A 21,684-nucleotide genomic window follows, 5' to 3' on the forward strand; every position below is an offset into this window, starting at 1 on the left:
TTACAAGAGTAGTTTATGAAAAGACTGTGGCTCCCCACTTGAGTGTTCTCTCCCTCTAAATTACTCACCCAGGGAAGCTAGCTGCCATGTGGAGAGCTGCCCAGTGGAGGGGAATTGATCAATTTCTTGCCATGTTGCCTCTCCACAGCCAGGTGATTGACTGGAGGTGCTGACGGCCCCTGGCCGACGCCTTGATTATACCGAGAGACCCTGAGTAAGAAGCACCCAGCTAAGCCACACCCAGGTTCTTGACTCATACAACTTGTGAGAGGATCAGTGTTGTTTTAAGCAACTGGAAATTAGTGGACCATGGATAATCAATAAAGTAAAGTGGGGGGAAAAAAGGCACCATCTTTGGAGTCAAGCAGAGCTTGACTACAGCTTAACTGGCTTAATGCAAAATGCAAGAAGAGACGGTGATGGGACAACTGGGCAATTTAACCGCCTTGAGCCTCCCTCTCCTCTGAAAGTGTAATAACAGCAATTACCCAGTGGGATTGTCATTATTAAATTAAATAGCATATATTAAGCGATAAGAGAAAGACCTAAGGTATATCATGCGCTAATCTAATATTTCAGTTCTTTCTTCTCCCTCAGTCCTCCCTTTCATCCCTTTTGCTCCCCCCCCCCTTTTTTTTTTTTTTTGGCTCTTTATTGGGAAAGGGGTATTTGAAATAATAGTGAGCATGGCAATTTTTGAGACCAGTGGTGTTTGAGGAGACAGGACATAGCAGAATTTCAAATATAGAGGAACTATCACTTAATCTAGAGAGCGGGGAGAGAAAGGAAGAGAAGTCACCCTTAAAGATCCATTTCTTGCCCAGAGGTTTGTTTTTCTGATTCCATTACAGGGAATGGCTTTAAAGATTGTAGGTATTTAGTTACCTCTCCCCCACAAAAGTGGATATTCCCAGAATGATGAGCGAAGGATGGTCATAATTTGTTAAGATTTCTTGTGTAGTGTAACAGACACAGTGTCTTCTACCCAATTTTATTTTATTTTTTTCCCAGGGAAGAATAAAAACAAAGCAAAAAGCAAAAGGAAGTTCAGTGGACACCGTTGGATGGTGTGCAGAACCCCAGCGGAGAGCAGGATCTAATATCTGAAATGAAACAAAAACATTTATTAAACCCGAGAATTGGGGGGCTGGGGGGGTTCAGTGCCTTGGCTTCACAGATAAGGAAGCTGAGACCAGTGAAGTTTCTCAAGGCTGAAAAGTAATTGCAGAATTAGGCAGGGGTTGGGGGGAAGGCCATGGCACTTGGATTCTTTTCTCCCCTTGGAGGTGAAGAGGGTTTGTCCGGTTCAGGAAGGACTTCTTGGAAGGGACTTGTTTTGGGCAACTGAGAGGCTAATGTGAAGAGGCAAGATGGGGAACTCCCTAGGGCAGTGGAACCCAAAGGGGACAATTCTGGGGCCATTTGTAACCAATTACAGATGGAAGGCAGGTAAGAAAAAAATGAAGAAAACAAGACAGGAGTACAAAAGTTTGAGCTACATGTGGACAGTAGCAAAAACGGAGACCTCAGGAAACTTTCGTGAGGAAAATCAGAGAAAAGTCCTTGTCAGGACCAAGAAAAAAGGGGTAGTTTGTCAGCAAGGAGGAAGGTAAGGGAATTAGAGACAGAGAATGGAAAGGAAGAGGAGAGAGGAGCTGGGGGAGGAAGAAGGGGTTGGGGAGGAAGAGGAGAGGGGACAAGAGGAGAGGATGTGGCGGAGGAGGAAGATGAGGAGGAGGAGGAGGAGGAGGAGGAAAGGATCGCAATGGCAGCTAACATTTCTTAGGTGCTTACCACGTGGCAGACATTCTTCTAAGACACAGTGTTTGCGTCTTTATTTATTTATTTAATTCTAAGGACAGCCCTTTGAGGCTGACAGCAGGCCAGACAGTCTCAGGTTCCAAGAATCAGGAAGGATCATGGTCTGAGAAACACAGAAACAGCACGATGTTAGTTAAAGAAGGAAAGTGTTGAGCTCAGAAGCAGACAGAGAGCATTTGAATCTCAGCTCTACTACTTTGGCCCAGATCTGCCCAGGAGGTACCTTTAAGCAAATAGCTGAACCTTCCTGACACACTCAGTGATCAGTCCTAAATTCATATTACCTGAAAGTTTGTTTACAGAGTGGCCCATGCTAAAAGAAAGAAATGGGGTGAGGAGAACCACCTGCCGGTCCTGTCTGTCACCCACTTGCCACGTGACCGTCAACCTAGGCATCGATATCTGGGCAGTTAAAAGACAGGAAGAAGTTACCCCTAAGATTCCTTCTAATGAAAAAAATTAAACCAGTCAATGTCTCATGGCTTTCATCCCCTAGCGCTGAGTCTTCTGTTCAGCTGTTTCTGAACCAGGAACAATAAATATAATTGTATATAATTGTATATAATTGTATAATTTGTAGCACGTAAAGTCTGCTTTTGATTATAAAATCTGGATTTACAATGATAAGTCATGACCGTCGGTAGTGGTGGGAACAGAATGTGGTGATGTCGCGGGGTCAATAAAACTAAAGCCTCCTACTCCTCCGTGAGCCAACAGATAGTGCTTAAAGTGAAACACAGGAACGCGGCAACTCAAGAATGGGAGAGATAAGGAGGTAAATATCAGGAGAATCGACTGAAGATGGAGGAGAGTGAGTCTGAGTCTGGGAGAAAAAGGGCTATGGTTCTTTACAATAAGACTTTATTAGAAATACCAACTTTATGAACCATACGCCCTTAAAACTTTGATCAGACTAAATACTGAGATTAAATAAATATATCCTCTCAAAAACCCCAAAGGCATATGAACCTCATGGGGGAGAGAGCTGAAGCTTTGGTGGGTGTTGGAGCAGAAACTGGATGAGGCTAATGTTAGTGGATATGGGGCAAGACCACGTGACCATGGACGCCATGATAAGAGTTTGTGTTTATTCTGAAATCTGCAGAAAACCCCAGAAAGAAGACGTGACACGATCAAGATTTACATTTTGAAAATGACAATCTGGCTCTCCCATAAGACTGGAGACGCCGTGAAAAGAGGAGCCAAGACAGTTACATCAGCCCTAGCATCTAAAGATAGGACCTAAAACAAAATGGCCCTTGGTAGACAATTGGTGAATGAATAAACTGATGAATGCATGAAATCCTATTTCCTTCCCCATGTCTCAGTTTCCTCATCTGTGTAATGGGGAGAATAAACCCCCTTCATACCTTGTCTGTCCTCTTTTTTGTGTACTCCCAGGAATGCTGGGAAACAAATGATGTGATAAGGGTAAAATATCTTGAGCTTCCTATGAAGTACCACTCTTTAAAAGGGTGAGAGCAAAGTATTCTGGTGAAATGAGGAGGGGCACTCCTGTAAATTAAATTAAATTAAATTAAATTAAATTAAATTAAATTAAACACAAATGTCTGTGTTCTACTAGTTTTCAATAGCAGAGAGAATTATCCCGAATGAAATATAGAGGGACTGAGTCCACCTCAGAATGGGACTGAGTTTTTGAAAGTTTTTGAAAGTTTTTGAAAACTTGATATTTGAAATTGTTTTTCCGTTTGCATTGAAGATGTTTAAACTGAAGTGCACCTTTTCCTCTGGAAAGCCCACTCCAAATGCAGCCCGGTCCATATGTCAGAGTGTATGTGTGTGTGTGTGTGTGTGTGTGTGTGTGTGTGTGTGTGTTGCATATTTATAATGTCAGTATAGTTTGCAGAAAAATTTATGGGAGCAGCAGGAGTTCATCATAAGCAATAAAATCTTTTATGTGGATTCTTTCCCATTCTTTCCAATGGGATTTCTCAGGATTTTTTTTTTCCACAACTTAATTTCAGACTCAAGAGAATCCCTGCTGCTGGTTTTTTTTTTTTTTTCCCCCAGCTGCTCCCGTCTTCCTCCCCTCTGCCACAGGGTACTGGGAAGGAAAGGCGGGCCATTCCCGCAGTGCCATTGGCTGACTGAATGAGGACTTTGGGCATCCATGCATGGTCTTTTGCTTGACAGGTCAGGAAGAACTGGGGAAACATTCCCATCCCATATAATTCTGGACTCTGAGTTCAGGTGATTACAGAACGGAAAAGTGCATGGAGACACGATAGTGTCTCTGCAAGGTTACTACTGACAGGACCAGACTCATATTTGGAGGCCAGGGGACTACCATGGGGTATAATGGGAAGTGTGTCAAAGACCCCCCTGCCTCCTTCCATCTCTCCTTGCCAGAGCCGGATGCTTTTAGCCTAAAGTTTGCACTCTGTTTTTGCGGTGCCCAAATATTCTCCCTTTGCTTTGCCATTGCCAGACATTCAAGAATTGAACAGTCGACTCACTGCAGAAGCTCGGCCTTTCCCTCAGTCTCCCCGCACAGCCGTCTTTTTCTCTAGCTTCCCTCATTCTGTCTTACGAAGATGAGAGAAAGTTCTCGCACATTAACTTCAAAACTAAATTCTACCAGTCTTTCCTCCAGTTTGTAGAGAAACACAAGAAGTAGAAGACTTGTACATTGGAAACTACAAAACATCATTGAAAGAAATTAAAAACCTAAATAAGTGGAAAGCAATCCCATCTTCGTGGGTCAGATGATTTAATATTGTTAAGACGGCAGTACTCCCTAGACTGATTTACAGATTCAGCACAATCCCCATTAAAATCCTAACTGCCTTTTGTAAAAGAAATTAACAAGCTGATCACTAAATTTATATGGAAATCAAGGGACCTAAAATAGCCAAAACAGTCTTTTAAAAAAAGAAGCGAAGTTGAACAACTCATGCTTCTTGATCTGAAAACTTGACAGTAATCAAGACTGTGAAAAGGGCATATGGATAGATACACAGATCAGTGAAACAGACATGGTGGTCCAGAAATAAAGTCTTTAAAAAAATTTTTTTTAACGCTTATTCATTTTTGAGAGAGAGAGACAGAGAGAGAGACAGAGAGGGTGAGCAGGGGAGGGGGAGGGGAAGAATAAGAGGGAGACACAGGATCAGATTCAGGCTCCAGGCTCTTAGCTGTCAGCACAGAGCCCGTTGCTGGGTTCGAACCGTGATATCATGACCTGAGCCGAAGTCAGACGCTTAACTGACTGAGCCACCCAAGAGCCCCCAGAAATAAACTCTTACATGTATGGTCAATTGATTTTCAATAAGGATGCTAAAACAATTCAGTGTGGGCAGTATGGTCTGCAACAAATGGGGCTGCGGCAACCAGATTTTCACAGGCAGTGAAGGAAGTTGAAACCCTGCCTTAAACTATATACAAAAATTAACTCAGAATGGATCATAGACCCAAACATAAGGCTAAAACGATAAAAAAAAAAACAACACATAAATGTAATTCTTTGTGACTTGAATTACACAACAGTTTCTTAGGATATCCAAAACACAACCACTATACACACACATACACACACACACACACACACGTACGTATTGGATTTCATCAAAACTAAAACCTTCTGTGCTTCAAGGGACACCATCAAGAAAGTAAAAGACAACCCAGGTGGCTCCGTCAGTTAAGCATCTAACTTCAGTTCAGGTTATGATCTCATGGCTCGTGGGTTCAAGCTCCACATCGGGCTCTGTGCTGACAGCTCAGAGCCTGGAGCCTGCTTCAGATTCTGTGTCTCCCTCTCTCTCTGCCCCTCCCTCGCTTGTGCTCTCTCTCTCTCTCTCAAAAATAAATAAACATCTAAGAAAAAGACAATCCAGAGAATGGGAGGAAATATTTGCAAATCATATATCTGAGAAGGGATTTATATCCAGTATCTATAAATGACTCTTACCATGAAACAATGAAAGACAAATAGGCCAATTAAAAAATGAATTTGAGTAGAAATTTCTCCAAAAGAGATATACAAATGGCCAAGAAGCTCACGAAAAGATGCCCAACATCATGAGTCACTAGGGAAAAAAGCATATCAAAGCCACATTGAGATACCACTTCATATCTACTATGATGGCAACGTTAAGAAAGACAATAAGAAGTATTGACTGGTTGTGGAGAAAGAACTCTTTTTGTTTATAATTTTTTTAAGTTTATTTACTTATTTTGAGAGAGACAGAGACAGCACAAGCCGGGGAGGGGCAGAGACAGAGGGAGAGAGAAACCCCAGCAGGCTTCGTGCTGTCAGCTTAGAGCCCGACATGGGGCTCAAACTCACGAAACGTGAGATCATGACCTGAACTGAAACTGAGAATCGGGTGCTCAACCAATCGAACCACCCAGACACCCCTGAAAGTAGAACTCTTATACAGGATAGTGGGAATCCATTCTGGCAATTCCAACTTCTGGGTAAATGGCCAGGGGAACTGGAAACATATCAACACAAAAACTTGTACACAATGTTCACAGCAGGGTCACTCCTCATAGCCAAAAAGTGGAAACAACGCAAAGGTCTATAAGTTGATGAATGGATGAATAAAATGGCATAGCCATACGATGACTATTCAAGAGGGCATAGCCATTCGATGGCTTATTCATTCATAAAAAGGAATGTAGTATTAATACATGCTACAGTATGGATGGACCTGGAGGCCATTATACAAAGTGAAAAAAGCCAGATGTGAAAGCCCACATGTTGCATGATTTCGTTTATATGAAATGTCTGAAATAGGCAAATACATAGAGACAGAAAGTAGATTAGTGGTTGCCAGGGACTGGAGAGGGGGATATGGGGAGTGACTGTTAACAGGTACGGAGTTTCTTTTTGAGGTGATAAAATGTTCTGGGCTTAAATGGTGAGATGGCTGCAAAATGTTGCACATACTGAATTGTACACATTAAAATTTTATGGCATGTAATTATACCTCAAAACAAATTTGCAAAGAAATAACTGTTACAAAGAATGCATAATAACAGCTGATGTTTATTAAGCCTTTACTATGTCTGAGGCTAAAACTGACGTTAGCTAGAATTCTGTAGAGTAAAATTTGTTACCGGGGAAAACTAATGGAAAAATCAAATCTGTCAGAGAAAATTTACATCTGTAAATTTGACACAAGGAGGAAACCACTACAAACAAACAAACAAACAAACAAAAAGGCAGAAGTTATATCACACACAAAAAATGATAGAATCAAATCTTTATGAAATATTTAAGTAGAAAATATTTAATTCTAATAAAAATGCTTTAAATAAAATAAAGAGGATGATGGCAAATTTTGGAATGGCTTAACAGTACTTACAGGGAATGGTCTTAATGGAGTTTACAATGGAAAATGCTTTCCTTATAAAAATTGGTTAGGGTCTCCATTTCTCTCAGCCTCATCTTTCAATTTGTTCTTGGGTGCCCTGTATGAATCAGCCAGGCAGCCAATCTTGGAAAAACCTGTCACCTGTCACCTGCCACATACACATTCATGGACTTGCCCATGCAACCAACACTTGCTGAGTACCTACTATGTCCCAGACATCATGTCAACAAGCAAATGGCCACGTGCTAAAAATAAAATGATTGAGACAGGCATGTAAAGGGCTACTCAGAGAGCAAGGAGACCAGTGTGGTAATGGAGGTAAGCGCAGGGTAGCATGGGTATCCCAAGAAGAGGCACTTGACATGGCCTGGTATGAAAAAAAATCTAGTTAAGAAAACCACTGTTGTCCTTCAGGTACTTCTCAGAGCTGTTTAGTTCTGAGAAGTAAAAACTACGTTTTTGTTTTTGTTTTTTTTGGTAAGTAAATTTTTATTTTGAGATAATTTTATTTTTTCGTTTATTTATTTATTTATTTATTTATTTTTGAGAGAGAGAGAGAGAGAGAGCAAGCAGAGGAGGGGCAGAGAGAGAAAGAGAGAGAGAATCCAAGCAGGCTCTGTGCTGTCACAGGGCTCGATCTCATGAACCATGAGATCATGACCTGAGCCGAAACCAAGAGCCAGACGCTTAACCGACCGAGCCGCCCAGGCACCCCTATTTTGAGATAATATTAGATTAATATGCAAATGTAAGAAATAATAGGGAGAGAGCCTGTATACCCTTTGCCCAGTGTCTCAGTCTGCGTGGGCTGCCACAACCAAGTTATGGGCAGCTTAAACAGTCGAAATTTATTTCTCGCGGTTCTGGAGGCTGGGAGTCTAAGAGATCAAGGCGTTGCCAGGTTTGGTTCCTCCTAAGTCTTCTCTGGTTGGCTTCTCTGGTTGGCTTCTCTGGTTGGCTTGCCAGAGGACTGCCTTCTGTGTCTTTATATGGCCCTTCTTCTGTGCAGGCATATCACTGATGTCTCTTCCTCTTCTTATAAGGACACCACCAGGCTGATTGGATTAGGGCCCTACCCTTTTAAACCCATTTAACCTTAATTACTTTTTTCGAGGCCCTGTCTCCAAATGCAGTCCTATTGGAGATTCCCAATTCGTATGAATTCCAATTCATACGGGGGCTTCCCCATGAATTTTAGGGGATGCAATTCAGTCTATAACACTCAGTCTTCCCCATAATAACATCTTGGAAAACTGCAGTATGACGTCATAATCTGGATACCGACAGGGATACAGTCACGATACAAAACATTCTTCATCACGAGGGTCCTTCATGGTGCCTCACTGCTCTCCCGCCCCGACCCCCTCCTTCAGCCCCTGAAACCACGTAGACTCTAATTCTCTATTTCTGCGATTTTGACATCTCAATAATGTCATACGAATGCAATCACATGATTCCATTCACAGCATAGTTCTCTGGAGATTCATCCAGGTTGTGGTGGATATCAGTCATTCATTCCATTTTATTGCCTGGTAGTAGTCCATGAACGGATGTAGCACATTCTGTTTAACTATTCACCTGTTGAAAGATATCTGGCTTGTTTCCAGTGTGTGGCTTTTACAATCAAGTTTCTGTGACGATGTGTATACAGGTTTTGTGTGAAAATCGGCTTTGGTTTCTCTGGAGTAAATGCCCAGACTGCATTTGCTGGGTGGCGTGACGGCAGCCCCGTGCTTAATGTTTTTTTTTTAAAAGCTGCCAAACTGTCTTCCAGAGTGACTGTGCCATCTCACCTATTAGCCAGGATTGTGTAAGTGATCCTGTCTGTTCGCATCCTGGGCATCATCTGTTTTATATTAGTCATTCCGATAGGTGTATCGTTAGTGGTTGTAAGTTGCATTTCCCTAATGACCAATAACGTTGGACAGCTTCCCTTGTGCCTATTTGCTCTCTGGACGCCTTCTTCAGTGAAATGTCTGTATGTGTCTTTTATCCATTTTCTAAGTGGGTTGCCTGTTTTTTGTTTTGTTTTGTTTTACTGTTGAGTTTTCAGAGTTTTTAATATATTCTAGATCCTAGTCTCTTGTTAGATACGTGGTTTGCCAATATTTCCTCCCAGTCTGTAGCTTGTCTCTTTTTTCTCTTATTGAGGTATTTCGAGGCACGAGTGTTTTTAATTTCGATGAAATCCATCTTATCCATTTTTCCTTTAATGCATCGTGTTTTGGGTATCAAGCCTAGGAACTTGGCTTAACCCCAGATCCCAAAGGTTTTTCTCTTTTTTTCCCTAAAAACTTCACAGATTTGTATTTTACATTTAAGCCCATGATCCAATTTTGAGTTTATTTTTGTGGAGATCAGGGATCATTATTTTGCCCTTGGATGACCAGTACTCCAACATTGTTTGCAACCTTCTCAAAAGTAAGTTTGGCATATTTGTGTGGGTCTACTTCAGGATTCTCTGTTTTCTTCCATTGACCTATGTGCCCCCCCCCCCGCCAACACCACACAATTTTCACTACACTAGCTGCATTTTCAGTCGTGATAGTGGGTAGATCCCACACGTTTTACTCTTTTCAAAAATTGTTTTAGGGGTGCCTGGGTGGCTCAGTCGGTTAAGCGTCTGGATTTCGGCTCAGGTCATGATCTCACAGTTCGTGGGTTTGAGACCCGCGTTCAGCTCTGTGCTGACAGCTCAGAGCCTGGAGCCTGATTCAGATTCTATGTCTCTGTCTCTCTTTGCCCCTCTCCTGCTCACACTCTGTCTCCCTCTCTCTCTCAAAAATAAACATTAAAAATTTTTTTGAAATTGTTTTAGCTATCTCAGTTCCTTTGCATTTGCATGTGAATTTTACTTTTTTATGTTATGTTATGTTACGTTACGTTATATCATGTTACGTTATTTTGAGAGAAAGAGTGAGCCCATGTGAGCAGGGGAGGGGCAGAGGGAGAGAGAATCTTAAGCAGGCTCTGTGCCATGTGAGGCTCAATTCCATGACCCTGAGATCATGACCTGAGCCAAAATCAAGAGTCAGACGCTTAACCAACTGAGCCACCCAGATGCCTCTTGCATATGAATTTTAAAGTAATCTTGTGTATATCTATGAAAAGTCTGGCAGCGTATTTAATATGAATTACATTAAATCTGTATGCCAGTTTGGGGAGAATGAACTGCTTTATGAAGCTGAGTCTTCCAATTTATGAACAGGGAATGTGTCTCCATTTATTTTGGTCTTTGATTTCTTTCATCAGAGTTTTGTAGTTTTCAGCATACAAGTCCCATATATGTGTTGTTAGATTTACACCTGAATATTTCTTTTTGTTGAGTAGTCATCAGTGGAATGGTGTTTTAAATTTCAGTATCCACGTTCATTGTTAGTATATAGAAGTCCTGTTAGTTTGTACACATTTGTCTTGCAGCCTGTGACCTTGTTGAACATGTATTGGTTGTAGGAGATTTCTTTTGTTGATTCCTTAGGATTTTCCACATAGACAACCATGTCTTCTGCAAAGAGACAGTTCCTTCCTTCCTTCCTTCCTTCCTTCCTTTCCTTCCTTTCCTTCCTTTCCTTCCTTTCCTCCCTTCCTTCCTTCCTTTCCTTCCTTTCTTTCCTTTCTTCCCTTCCTCCTTTCCTTCCTTCCTTTCCTTCCTTCCTTCTTCCCTCCCTCCCTTCCTTTCCTTCCTTCTTCCTTCCTTCCTTCCTTCCTTCCTTCCTTCCTTCCTTCCTGATTTGCTTGCCCTTTATTTCTTTTTCTTGTTCATTGTACTAGCTAGAACTTCTAACAATATATTGTACAAAAGTGGTCAGAGAAGATAACCTTGCCTTGTTCCTGATCTTAGAGGGAAAGAGTTCCCTCTTTCGCCATTAAGAATAATGTTAATTATAAATATTTTGTAGATGCTCATTTTCAAGGTGAGGAAGTTCCCTTCTATTCCTAGTTTTCTCAGCATTTTTATCATGAACAGATAATTGAATATTGTCAAATGTGTTCTTTAGTGATTAAAATGATCGTGTGATTTTTCCTTTAGCTATTAATAAGGTGGATTATGTTGGTTGACTTTTAAATAATGAACCAGCCTTCCATTTGTGGAACAAACCCCACTCTATTTGGTCACGGAGTATAATTTTTTTCTATATATTGCTGGATTCTCTTTACTAATATTTTGCCTCTAAATTTATAAGGTATATTGGTCTGCTGTTTTCTTTTTTTTTTGTACTGTCAATGTTTGGTTTTAGTATTATGATACTACTAACTTTATGAAACAAATTGGGAAGTATTCCCTCCTCTTCTATTTTTCTATAAGATATTTTGCTGAGTTGGTGTTAATTCTCTTTTAAATATTTGATAGAATTCTCCATTGAAACCACCTAGGTCTGGATATTTGGGACTTGGCAAGAAGTCCCTTGCCAAGTCCCTTGGCAAGAAGAATAGAGAAAGATATGTCTACTCAATCTTCCTAGAAGTGAAAGCCTGACTCCAAAATGTTAATGTGACCAGTTTACTGAAGAGCTTGGATCCCAAAGCTCCATTTTTGCCTCATCTCTACCCTTCAAATCCAATCTTCCCATCTCCCTACCCTGGATGGTAGCGTGAGTGGGTCCTCAGACTTTCCAGGTCCAAGTGTGAATGGTCTTTATTTTCAGGGGTCAAAAAGGCAATCCAAACCAAGCCAAAATTCAATTTTTCATCCACCTCAGAGGATTCTTTTTCTTTCTACCCACCGGACTTGGCCCCAGCTTTGTAACCTGCATAGGGCAGAACTTGGCTTTCTCCTCTGCTTTGTTCTTCCTCTCCCTGGCTTCTTTTCCATCCATGGTTGGGGCAGGGGAGGGGAAATTAAAGGACAGGGCAAAGTGTTACGTTATGGCTGGAGCTGCTTCAGTCAGACAGGAGTGCCCCCTGCCAGTCAGAGGCCCAAATGTGGCTTCTCCCTCTGTTGTGGGTTCTCCTGAGCCCTTGCTCTAGGGGGACCACAGGCGCAGCACCGCTCTGTCAGTCTCTACAGACCCAGGGTGACAGACATTGTCTCCTGGCAACTGCTGCCCAGAGTCGTCCGTGTAGGGCACGGTTCTGTCATGACAGTTCAAGCCCAGCTGACTCCCACAGCATCTGCTAAAAGTGTCGCCAGTCTGCGATGTCTTCTTTTGACTTGCATAAACAGCTCTGGTCAACCTTTCTCCTCTAGAGTTCTCCCAAGGAGACTCAGGCAGATTCCAAGGGACGCTGTCATGTCCTCCCAGGAGCTCATCTGCTCCTCCCCGTTGTGTTGTCCCAGCAGCACTGGGCAGCAGGCTCTCCACACCGGCTTGAAAAGGGGATGAGAAAAAGCTTTCCTCTGACTCTCACGAGGAGAGTGGAGGTACACACAGGACACTCAGATAAGCTGCTTTGAAGAAATCTTTTCTCCCCAGCATCCTTGATCAACCTCTAGCTTTCTCTTATATATATAGGTTAGAGAGGGGCGATGGGCCACCCCTTAGCAAATCCCACATGGACGGTCTAGCAACTTCTTTAGAAAGCGGAGTCATTTGTCAACTTGGGGTCCTCAGGAGAAACGCTGAGAAAATAGGGAAAGTCTCACTGAACATTCTGTCAGGAAGAACGAACGAAACACCATAGTCTAAACCATGCCCTAGGCCTGTAGAACAGTGGTTCTGAGACACAAGCTTATCCCTCAAATCACCTTCGTCCTCATGTACGCGTTGAGCTTTAAGCTGATCGCAGCCCGCTCAGTGGCTAAGACGTGGTCTCCTTGTAACACAGCCACCTGTGCCATGGACTGGAGCACATTCAGCACAGACTGAATGCAATTAGAGCACGTCGCACCTCAAAGGGCACAGCCTGCCACGGGACAGCTGGGAAGTGGCAGCAGCAGAGAGAGAAACTGGCTACAGCAATCTGAAGCTGAAGAAGCCCTTTTGAACAACAGACATTCTATGTGGAAAGTCTGTGGAACAAGCAAATGGGACTTCCTAGAGTAGTGGCCTTTGCGGCCTAAAGCTATTGTGTCCTACGCCTGTGGTAAGTCTTCCTGGGGTGCCCACGACAGCCCCTTGGTCCTCTGTGTGTCACTTCAGCCCAGCTGGTGTCTTATAACGCATTCCATGACATCACCCCCAAAATAAAGGATGAAGGGTTTGGGCAACACCCCACGTCTCATTCTGACAGTCCATTGTTCTGGTTACTAGAGTCTTCAAAATTGAGGCACACAAGTTGCCAATCTTCAAGGAATTTGAGTAAATAAAATACGTGGAGCCCTGAGAAGAGAGGGAGCTCAGAAGTTGACTTAGGATCTTACAGGACCCAAGGGTCATTAGCATGTCACATGCTCTTGGACGGACAGCTGCAAGGAGTGTCAGTTAATTAGCTGTCCACTTAAGGGAATACACTTTCAAGGAATCTCAGGACCTCCAAAGGTAAGCTAGTTTGTCTAATTTCAATTTTTTTTAATGTTTATTTATTTTTGAGACAGAGAGAGACAGAGCATGAACGGGGGAGGGTCAGAGAGAGAGGGAGACACAGAATCTGAAACAGGCTCCAGGCTCTGAGCTGTCAGCACAGAGCCTGACGTGGGGCTTGAACTCACGAACCGTGAGATCATGACCTGAGCCGAAGTCGGATGCTTAACCAACTGAGCCACCCAAGCGCCCCTAATTTCAGGCTGTGGGTGTTGCAAGCCTGGAGCATGGGGTTCTGGACTCCTATTCCTTGGTTCTTCCCTCTAGCTGAGCGAACGCTGCGAGAGGGGCCTCCGAGGGTGAGCTTATCACTGACGTGGAGCTGAAGTGAGGACTGAGGACCAGACGTCAACAGGAGAGCATGGCATTGCCATCCACCTCCTCTACAAAGTAGCAAATTCCGTCCAGACAACAGATGAATGCAGTGGCTTTCCCTTTCTCTCAGTGGCCACCAAAAAGTGTCAGGCCAAAGCAAGACTATGCCCAAGCCTTCAGAGTATTATTTTGTTCAGCTGAACGATAAATTTCCCCTGGTCAATCATTGTGCGGTCCATGACATCTGAAAGGAGGTATCTCACGCTGCCCGCCCAGAGGGCAATCCATTTGGAAGTCTCTGGGGGGAGAGCAGAGCAGGGCTGATTTATGGCACCACCACAGGCATTACCGCAAGTATTGGGACCAAATGGAGGAAACGCCACAGAGCAGCCCTGAGGCCGGGCTTCCAGCCTGTGAACAAATCCTGCGGGTTGGGAATGCTGTTTTGAACCCAGCATGCAAGAACCGCCTGCCCATACAGAAACCTCTGACAACACTTTCCTGTGAGAGACCTGGGCTCTAGGGAGGCCGGCTTCCTTCTGCGTCACCGTGATGTGACCACGAGGGTGGGAACCGGTCCCAGGAAAACTTCCTCCTGGACTGGGGCGACCCTTGTGCAGAATACTGGCTCGGAGCAGAGTGCTTTTCCCTGAGATAACAGGGCCTCTGTCACCCTGTCCAGAGGGGCCCCTCTGGCCACTGCCCTGCCAGGATCTGCCTTACTGCACCCTTGAGACTCTAGGGCTAAGAGCCGACTAATAGCAGGGCCTCTCTGTGTCCCAAGCCAAAGGGACCAGATTTAGAAAGTTTGATGACTCGGGTACCTGGGAATTCAAGGGCCTCTCATGCTATCAACAAAGCAAGCAAATTCTAAAAAATGAATACAATGTCAATTAGAACACAAAAATGCCAATGGAACTGTCTTGGAGCAGTAGAATTATGCTGATTTTTCCTCCTCGTACTTCATTGGATTTTCCAAGTTTTATATGCCTTTTGTATTGGAAACATAAGCTTTATGAAGTAAAAATGATCAGAATAACCACTAATTGATTCAATTTAATATTGCTCTTCAAGAGACTCGTAAATACTGCTAGTAAGTAAAATCTTATAACTTAAAGTGCCAGAAGGTTGACTTGACTCCTGGGACCTTTTATTTCTCTGGGCCAGCTCCCCCAGATGTTGGCTGTCACCAAGACCTTGGTTGTTACCATGTCACAAAACTCTTGCATTTTCTAACAAAGGAATCATCTTTGTATAGCTTCCTCATAGTCACATAAGAAACAAGACAGCTCAGTAAGCCTGCTATGCAACTTGTAAGAAAGCGACACAATGTCCAGTATTAAGAAGGAATGATGACATAAAGATAATGGCCATTTATTGAGTATATAAGGTGCTTTGCCTTCATCTTTAATCCTTACAACAAGAAATAATGGGGGTGGGCGCGGGGGCTAGGATAGGAGCAATTCAGACTGCTGGGCTTGGATCCCGGTTCGACCATTTGTGAACTCTGTTACTTGCATGGTTACTTAACCTCTTTTATCCTCATCTGTAAAATACTATCTACCTGATCCAGTTGTTCTGAGGATTAAATGAGATTCCTCTGGTGAAACACGTAGCATGATGACTGGCATAAAACAAGAAGGCCCCGTACACCAGTTGTTATTATATTTGTTTTACAGAGTATGGCCGGGATGGGGGGGGGGGGGTGATGAAATGCATACCATATGGCTCCTGCCTCAGTGGAATTTATTTGAATGATACATAGATAGGTCTCCAGCTGATTAGTGCCTATATCCTCAAGTTTTAGGAGCAAACGACAATTGAATGTTCTCTTTTTGCCTCGCGATTGTGATTGGGAGTTTGAGGCCCAGTGTTGGAGGATGCCGTTAGCTAGTTAGACGGCGGACGTCTGAGAGGCTACCCATGACTATATACACCACACATCCGTGAGAGCCACAGTCTGTGTCAACTCGGGTTTCCAAGGGTCATTAGTACATATTCCATAGAGTGATTACAGTTATCAGGAAAGACTACTGCCTAATGGGGACACCCTTCCAAGAAAATTCAAATGGCAATGTAGCTTCCTGGTGGAGGAAAGTTCCAGAGCCCGCATCTATTGCTTTTAGTGTGGCCTTGTACAGTTAAAACCAGAAAAGTCAGTCTCCCAACCTGAAGCCTCAGGAGTGAGGATAAGGAAGAGGGGAAGGAACAGAACTGCATTTGGAGCATTTCCCACATTAAGTTATTTCAGGATCTGTGTTGCTAGGTGTCCACATAAAATATATTCACCAGAGAAGCAGGAAGTTGAACACATTCTGCTCAAGACTTTTTTCAGCTGTGTGTCCACATTAGTGCCTTCTAGAAAGAAAACAGAGGCAAAGACGGTCCTGCTTGGATTTTATATCCAGAAGCCCCCAAAACAAAAATACTTGGGCAACTTTGATCTATAGACTTGTTCTTTCATCTGAGCCATGAGACTATTGGACGAGGCAAGTCCTCTAGGCCACTAACATGTTTGAGTTATTCTTTCACAGACAGTGGGGAGAATTCTGGATTGGATGGGTCCCATAAACAATGTAAAGGGCTCTCTCTGTGTGTCTCCTCTCACTTTCTGCCTCCTTCCTAGGTGATGTAATCACTCCACTGTTTTTTAGTGATCACATGTGATAATGTCTTGAAAAATGCAGATATTATAGTCAAGGAAAAACTGCATGACCCATTTCGAGGTCTCCTCTATGCTCCAGACCCATTGGGTCAGTTAAGAATCCTTTTAGCTGCAAGTAACAACAATAAAAAATTCAACTTACAGTGGTGTGGCAGAGTCCATTAGCTATCCACAAAATCCATCCTTCCATAGAGGCTGGAATATGGTCTCCTGGTTACTCTGTATTTCTCAGTTCCCCTTGCAGCTAGATGTGGCCACGTGACTCAGTTGTCTCCCATGCAAAGGGAGTGGAAGTGAAATATGCCATTCAGGGGCCTGGCCTATAAAATCTCCCTCCCCCCCCCCCCCCCCCCGCTGGCCAACTGATTCTATGCTCAGAACAAAGTCAGAAGCCACAGGTTGAAAACAATAGATCCACTATCACCTTGTGTCCCTGGGCTTTCCACCACCAACAACCCGCAACATCCATCGTTGACCGACCAAAACTAAGAAATACATGTTTATCATGTCTGAGCCATTACTTTTGGAATCTACTCATTACCTTACTGTATCCTACCCTAAATAAAACAAATGCCTTGAACAAACAGAACATTTTTATCTTACTTAACAAGAAATTCAGAGAGAGTAGCTGCTGGCATTTATTCAGATGCCCAAGGGTGCCATCAGGGACCAAGTGCCACCTTCTGCTTACCATCCTTAAGGTAGTGTCTTTGTTCTCAAACTCTTGTCTCATAGCCACAAGATTGCAGCTGCAAAGGGATATGTGGGCTATGGGGGTTATGCTCACCTCCGGACAGGGAGAAGGGAAAATCAGCAAAGTGTTAGTTCCCCAGTTGTGTGTCTTTTTATGCCTCAAGGGAAGCCCCTTGATATATTTTAGCCAGAATAAATGAGTCACTTGCCCACAGTTTGACTAAGCGGCCAAGGGGGAAGAGATTAGCACAACTGGTTCAGACCAACCTCACTTCATCCGTAGGGGTTGGGCCTAAACCCTTCCAATCTCAAAGGATTTCTGCCTACAAGTCAATAAATTGGGGCTCTAGCAACAAGAAGGTGGGACACAGGGGATGGTTGTTATGTAAGCAAAGATCAGTGTCTGCCATATTTGTGTATTGAACCATTTGCTGAACATTTCCACCTACTTGGCATTTTTAACACCTTTCTTCCTCTCACTTCTAGATCCAATTTTATCTTCTAAATGTCCCCTCACTCCTGCCCTTTTTCTCTGTTCCCACTCCCTATTGTCTGCTCCAGCTGTCTCTAGCCTGCCCTTCTATTCCGTTTCCTGCACAGTCACGGCAGGGATCTTACAGAAACTCAAACCTGACCTCAACACTCCACTCTGTAAATTCTCCAACAGCCCTCGCTATGGAATCAACTCTTATGTGTGAAATCTAAATACCACATATTGTAAGTCATGCGCGCACACACACACACACACACACACCCTTTACACCTCTATTCTCTCTGCCCAGAATACTTTCCCTACCTTTTCATCTGTCCAACCTTAAAACTTAATTCAGTCTTTAAAATGACTTTTTCCCTGCCTCCTCCCCAGTACTGACTTAGGCCCTCTCCTTGATGCTATGACTGTGCCCTGAAAGTATGCTATGTTCCACTAGTGCGTCTGTTCTAAGTTCTTCTAGTGCCTTGTCTACGTGTCTGTCTCCACAACCACCCTGTGACCTGCCAGAGGACAAGGGCCGCATCTTATTCATGCATCACTTCACCCAGTAATTGGCCCAAAGAAAACACTTCTGCAGGGGCGCCTGGGTGGCTCAGTCCGGTGAGCGTCCAACTTCGGCACAGGTCATGATCTCACGATTGGTGAGTTCGAGCCCCGTGTCGGGCTCTGTGTGCACTCTCTCTGTCCTTCCCCCACTCGTACTGTCATCTCTCTCTGTCTCTCAAAAAATGAATAAACGTTAAAATAAATTTCAAAAAAAAAAAAAAGGAAACACTTTTGCAAATAGATGGAATAAAATCCGATTTTCATCGGCACAATACCAGTGGTTTAAAATGACTTTTTTGTGCGTGCGGGGGGTGGGGGGGATGCCTGGGTGGCTCAGTCGGTTGAGCATCCGACTTCAGCTCAGATCATGATCTTGCGGTTTATGGGTTTGAGCCCTGTTTCGGGCTCTGTGCTGATAGCTCGGAGCCTAGAGCCTGCTTCAGATTCTGTGTCTTCCCTGCTTGTGTTCTCTCTCTCTCTCAAAAATCAATGAACATTAAAAAAAAATTTTAAATGACTTTTTAAGTCTTTTTTACACATAGAGCAGCCATACAATTTCATTGGTATTTTTCTGCAGGATTGGCAAATGAATGTCTGTCTTCATAGTGCACACTCTTAGAAGATTAATTCTTTGTTAAGTAGGATCTCCAGATAACCACAGTGAGTTACCAACAGAATACTAACGTGAAAATGCGTTCCTGGGATGAATGAGGACCGTGGCAGTATCTGGGAATAATTATACTACAATATTATTGCTTAATAAGGGCGGTAACTGCAGCCAATTTTTGGGCACTTGAATTGGGACAGCACTTTGCAGCTGTTTTTAAATTTAATCCTATCACCTCATGAATGAGGTGCTCTTACTAGCTTCATTCCATGGAGAAGAAAACCGAGGCCTGAGGGTATAAGAGATGGCTTAGATTCACACAGTCAGGAAAAACCGGAACCAAGATGGAAACCCACTTTTTCTGACCCCAAAGCACACCTTTAACTAATCTACTGCCCTCCCTTTAATGTCATCAACCAGGAAATCTTGAGAGCTTCTTTACTATGTGAAAAAAGAGGGCTAGAGAGAGGTTTTTTTTGGTTTTACGTTTATGTTTTTATTTTGAGAGAGAGGGAGAGGAGAGCAAGCAGGGGAGGGGCAGAGAGAGAAAGGGAGAAGGAATCCCAAGCAGGCTCCACACCGCCAGCATAGAGCCCGATGAGGGGCTCGAACTCACGAACCGCGAGATCGTGACCTGACCGGAAATCAAGAGTCGGACACTCAACCGACTGAGCCACCCAGGTGCCCTGAGAAGTTTGTTTGTTTTTCCAGAAAGACTGAAGTTAAGCCTGAGATTAGATTTATTCCCCATAATGAGAGACCCCAGCTTGATTGAATGGCGGTTGGCAAACACACAGTTCACCCTGTGGTTCGGCTATTGCCATCGGAGAATTTCCCTTCCTGTGGTCGCAGGGACTCCTTGAGAGAAGTGGGAAGGTTTGGGTGGGGTTTTTTTTTTTTTTGCCTGTTTGTTTTGTTTTTAGCTCAGCCCTTCTGAAACTGGAAGGTGCGTGCCCATGACCTGAGGTGGGATCTTGCTGAAACGCAGACCGAGGACCCCTGCGCCGGATCCGCATCAGGCGTGGTCACAGCGAGACAGTGTCGCTGGCTCCCGCACAGCCTCACCTCACGGGGGCACCAGGCCCAGAGCCCAGCCCGCCGTGCAGAGAGGGCGATCCTCGCCCTCCAACCACAGGCCCAGGGGGAAGCCAAGCAGTTCCCACCATCCTCTGCGTGAGGGAGAAGGGACGGCCTCACGGGTGAGGCTTGGTTTTCTCCCTCCCTGGAGGAGACAAAAATCAACTTAAAAATAAGTTCAATATCCATTTCGGTATGTGCCCCAGCCATTCTGTGAAATCCTCAGAATGTGATCAGCCCATCAACCTCTCACTTCATTACCTTTTCACCTCACACTTGCCTGACCCAAGAAAGTCTCCTGCCATAGAGGGCTGCGAGGTGTTTTCAGAAGCTGGAAAGCAGCTGAGCACAGTGTCGGATCCTCGCCCCCGCCCCGCTTGGGCCTCGGGTCAGGCCTCGCCTGGCAGGTGCACTCGTGGCCGCTCTGAAGTGACCGTCCGCTCCCAGGAGGCCTGCAGCTTCCAAGGGCGGTTGGCCAGCTACGGGGACTCACCCCGCAGCGCGTCCGGCTCCAAACGGAGCAGAGGAAACACCATGTCCTCAATGACTTATCCTTGACTGACACCATTTTTTTCCCCCCTCAGCGGGGCTCTTCTTGTTATGTGGTTCCTGCAATATCCTCTCCTCCCACACATTTTTTCCCCCCTGTCAAAAAAGTTTCTATTTTCTTCCTTGAAATCTTTTTCCTGGCCTTTTTTTTTTTTTTTTTTTTTTTAATCTCGCTTTCCAGCCTTCCTTTAATGAGGTCAAAGACTACAGACAGACCTATAGATTTTGGCTTCATCTGAGGACATGGAATTCAAACATCCAGGGTATTTTTTTTTTTTTTTTTTTTGGTGGGGGGTGGTAAATGTTGAATAAGCTGCAGCACAGGAATGGAGGGGAGAAAGTGCTATCTCTCGAGGGTTGACCATGCACCAGTGATCGTGCTAGCTGCTTTTACAGACTTACCACATGGGCTCCTCACGGCATCTCTGCAGAGCAGACGGGTCCAGACTGTTACCCCTTTTCACAGGTGGAGAAACCGAGGCTTAAAGAGATCAAGAGGCCGCCCACACTTACACAGCTGCTAAGGGACAAGGTCAGAATTCAAACCCAGTTACTCCCAAAGCCAGCGCCCGGGGTCCTGTCTACTGTACCGTGCTGCATTCTAGACCCTGACACTTCTTGGTTAGAAAGCTTCGACTTTCCCTCTTTAACTGAGAAGGAAGCGGAGGCCCCAGGGCCTTGGGGACTTGCCGTGGTGGGTCCGACTGGCCTCATCCTTTCCTTCACCAACAGGAACTTCGTGTTCTTCCTGTCATGGGTATTGACGTGTCCCTGAGGGTTTCTCAGCCTCCTGATGACCCCGGCGTGGCATACCCGAAGCCTCAGTTTCCACCTCTGCAAAATGGAGGCAATAGTGGTGTCTACCTCATAGGAATCAATGAGAAACATTTGGCCCAGCATATGACTCATAATAAACATTTAATTATTATTTCCTGTGAGTATTGTGGCTGCTGCTGCATTATCATCATTATGATTGGTGCTCAAGATGAAAGTCAATAACAGTATGCCCCATTCGTGTATTTAACAAATAGCCACTGAGTGCCTAACTGTGCCAAACACTCTTCTGTGAGCCAGGGACACGGTAGTGAGGTCTCTCGATCATCCTGAGCTTCCAT

General features: G+C 44.2%; 2 long non-coding RNA genes across 2 annotated transcripts; one reads left to right on the forward strand and one right to left on the reverse strand.

The window, feature by feature from the left end:
• Window positions 1–992: 992 nt before the first annotated feature.
• On the reverse strand, window positions 993–20,437 carry LOC122227668. Its single transcript, XR_006206185.1, has 3 exons — window positions 20,282–20,437; window positions 1,795–1,924; window positions 993–1,103 (listed from the first exon to the last, which is right to left on the reverse strand). It is a non-coding gene; the product is annotated as an uncharacterized LOC122227668 (long non-coding RNA).
• An 81-nt stretch (window positions 20,438–20,518) lies between these two features.
• LOC122228523 lies at window positions 20,519–21,468 on the forward strand. Its single transcript, XR_006206642.1, has 3 exons — window positions 20,519–20,832; window positions 21,036–21,101; window positions 21,302–21,468. It is a non-coding gene; the product is annotated as an uncharacterized LOC122228523 (long non-coding RNA).
• Window positions 21,469–21,684: the final 216 nt, after the last annotated feature.

This window comes from Panthera leo, chromosome C1, assembly GCF_018350215.1.
Source record: "Panthera leo isolate Ple1 chromosome C1, P.leo_Ple1_pat1.1, whole genome shotgun sequence".
In the NCBI taxonomy this organism is placed as follows: Eukaryota; Metazoa; Chordata; class Mammalia; order Carnivora; family Felidae; genus Panthera; species Panthera leo.